The 3,842-nt window shown below is 37.3% G+C and overlaps 1 non-coding gene across 1 annotated transcript; it reads left to right on the top strand.

The window, feature by feature from the left end:
• The first annotated feature begins 3,520 nt into the window (after window positions 1-3,520).
• On the top strand, window positions 3,521-3,624 carry LOC114673247 (U6 spliceosomal RNA). The gene has a single exon (XR_003723976.2). It is a non-coding gene; the product is annotated as a U6 spliceosomal RNA (small nuclear RNA).
• Window positions 3,625-3,842: the final 218 nt, after the last annotated feature.

Genomic DNA, 3,842 nt, shown 5'->3' on the forward strand with positions numbered 1-3,842 from the left:
ACAAAGATCAGACCAAAACTAAATGAAATTGAAACAAACAAACAAATAATGACAAAAGATAAACGAAACAAAAAGCTGGTTCTTTGTAAAGATTAATAAAATTGATAGATCATTAGCAAGATTAACCAAGAGAAAAGATCCAAATAAGCTCAATCAAATGAAATGGGAGATATTATAACCCATACCACAGAAATACAAAAGATTATTCAAGGCTACTATGAACACCTTTACGTGCATAAACTAGAAAACTTAGAGGAGATGGATAGATTCCTGGAAATATACAACCCTCCTAGATTAAACTAGAAAGATATAGAATCTCTGAACAGACCAATAACAAGCAGTGAGATTGAAATGGTAATTTGAAAACTGCCAACAAGGCCAGGCATGGTGGCTCACACCTGTAATCCCAGCATGTTGGGAAGCTGAGGCAGGTGGATCACCTAAAGTCAGGAGTTTGAGACCAGCCCAGCCAACATGGTGAAACTCTGTCTCTACTAAAAATACAAAAAATTAGCTGGGAATGGTGGCGGGCACCTGTAATCCTAGCTACCCAGGAGGCTGAGGCAGAAGAATTGCTTGAACCCAGGAGGCGGAGGTTGCAGTGAGCCAAGATGACATCATTGCACTCCAGCCTGGGCAACAAAAGCGAAATTCCATCTCAAAAAAAAAAAGGTCAACAAAAAAAAAGTCCAGGACCAGACGAATTTGCAGCTGAATTATATCAGACATTCAAAGAAGTATTGGGACCAATCCTACTGACACTATTCCAAAAGATGGAGAAAGAGGGAATTCCTGCCTAAATCATTCTATGAAGCCAGTATCAGCCTACTATCACAACCAGGGCAAGACATGACAACAGCAACAAAAAGGAAATGACAGACCAATATCCCTGATGAACACAGATGCAAAAATCCTCAAGAAAATACTAGCAAACCAAATCCAATAGCATATCAAAAAGATAATCCACTATGATCAAGTGGGTTTCATATCAGGGATGCAGGGATACAGTCAATAAATGTGATAGAGCACATAAACAGAATTTTTTTAAAAAAATCACATGATCATCTCAATAGATGCAGAAAAAGCATTTGACAAAATCCAACATCTCTTTATGATTAAAACCCTCAGTGAAATCAGCATTTATTAAGGCAATAAAAGCCATCCACGACAAACCCACAGCCAACATTATCCTGAATGGGCTAAAGTTGCAAGCATACCCTCTGAGAACTGGAACAAGACAAGGAAGCCCATTTCACCACTCTACTCGACATAGTACTGGAAGTCCTAACCAGAGCAATCAGACAAAAGGAAGAAATAAAGGGTATCCAAATTGGTAAAGAGGAAGTCAAACTGTCCCTGATTGCTGATGATACGACTGAATACCAGAAAATCCTAAAGACTTATCCATAAAGCTCCTAGAGCTGGTAATAAATTCAGCAAAGTTTCCGGATACAAAATTAATGCACACAAATCAGTAGCTCTGCTATACACCAACAGTGACCAAGCTGAGAATCAAATTAAGAACTCAGCCCCTTTCACAATAGCTGTTAATAAAATAAAATAATATTTGGAAATATACCTAACCAAGGACATGAAAGACCTCTACAAGGAAAACTACAAAACACGCCTGAAAGAAATCATAGATGACACAAACAAATGGAAATACATCCCATGCTCATGGATAGGTAGATTCGATATTGTAAAAATTACCATCCTGCCAAAAGCAATATACAAATTCAATGCAATTCCCATCAAAATACTACCATCATTCTTCACAGAACTAGAAAAATCAATCCTAATATTCATATGGAACCAAAAAGAGCCCACATAGCCAAGACTAATTATAAAGAACAAATCTGGAGGCATCACATTACCCAACTTCATACTATACTATAAGACCATAGTCACCAAAAAGAGTATGGTATAAAAATAGGCACATAGACCAATGAAACAGAAGAGAGAACCCAGAAAAAAAGCCAAATACTTACAGGCAACTAATCTTTGACAAAGCAAATGAAAAAGAAGCGAGGAATGGACACCCTATTCAACAAATAGTGCTGGGATAATTGGTGAGCCACATGTAGAAGAATGAAACTGGATTCTTATCTCTCACCTTATAAAAACTCAACTCGAGATGCATCAAAGACTTGAGTCTAAGACCTGAAACCACAAATATTCTAGAAGATGACATCAGAAAAACCTTCTAGACGTTGGCTTAGGCAAAGACTTCATAAACAAGAACCTAAAAGCAAAGGCAACAAAAAGATAAATGGATGGGACTTAATTAAAAAAGCTTCTGCACAACAAAAGAAATCATCAGCAGAATTAACAGACAACCTACAGGGGGGGAGAAAATCTTCACAATCTATACATCAGACAAAGGACTAATATCCAAAAGCTACAAAGAACTCAAATAAATCAGCAAGACAAAACAACACCATCAAAAAATGGGCTAAGGACATGAATAGACAATTCCCAAAATAAGATATACAAATGGCCAACAAGCATATGGAAAAATGCTCAACATCACTAATGATCAGGGAAACGCAAATCAAAACCGCAGTGCGATACCACCTCACTTCTGCAAGAATGGCCATAATAAACAAATTAAAAAATAATAGATGTTGGCATGGATACCATGAAAAGGGAACACTTTTACACTGTTGGTGGGAATATAAACTAGTACAACCACTATGGAAAACAGTGTGGAAAGTCCTTAAAGATCTAAAAGTAGATCTACCATTTGATTCAGCCATCCCACAACTAGGTATCTACCCAGAGGAAAAGAAGTCATTATACAAAAAGGATACTTGCATACACATGTTTATAGCAGCACAATGTGCAATTGCAAAAATATGCAACCAGTCCAAATGCCCATCAAACAATGAGATAAAGAAAATGTGGTATATTGCGTTCTCACTCATAAGTGGGAGTCTAACAATGAGAATGCACAGACACAGGGAGGGGAACATCACACACCGGGGCCTATTGGTGGCTGGAGGAGGGATAGCATCAGGAGAAATACCTAATGTAAATGACGAGTTGATGGGTGCAGCAAACCAACATGTTACATGTATACCTATGTAACAAATCTGCACGTTGTACACATGTACCCTAGATCTTAAAGTATAACAAAAAAAAAAAAGAAAATGTGGGGTGTGTGTATATATATATACATATATATATGTATATGCCATAAAATACTACTCAGCCATGAAAAGGAAAGAAATAATGTCATTCACAGCAACCTGGGTGGAATTGGAGACTGTTATTCTAAGCGAAATAACTCAGGAATGGAAAATCAAGCCCTATATTCTCACTCATATGTGGGAGCTGGGCTATGAGGATGCAAAGGCATAGCAACGATACATTGGACTTTGAGGACTCGGGGGGAAAGGGTGGAGTTAAAAGACTACAAATTGGGTACACTGTACACTCTTCTGGTGATGGGTGCACCACAATTTCAGAAATCACCAATAAGAAACTTATTTATGTAACCAAATACTACCTGTTCCCTAAAAACCTACTGAAATATTTTTTTTTAAAAAAGAAACAATACAGAGAAGATTAGTATGGCTCCTGTGCAAGGATGACATGCAAATTTGTGAAATGTTCCATTAAAATAAATAAATAAATAAAAATACGTATTTCCTCCCAGTCTATGCTGGCATTTTCACTTTTTTGATGGTGCCTTTTGATAAAGCTGCAAACAAAGTCTGAGAAGCTCTTGATAATCAAGAGTAAGATTAGGGAGCATAGCTGGGAGGACATGGCAATATTTTAAGTGAAAGACATGATGATGTGTTGGAGGTAGTGAAAGCACTGTAAGGAACTGATCACAT

Source organism: Macaca mulatta, chromosome 16 (assembly GCF_049350105.2).
Source record: "Macaca mulatta isolate MMU2019108-1 chromosome 16, T2T-MMU8v2.0, whole genome shotgun sequence".
In the NCBI taxonomy this organism is placed as follows: Eukaryota; Metazoa; Chordata; class Mammalia; order Primates; family Cercopithecidae; genus Macaca; species Macaca mulatta.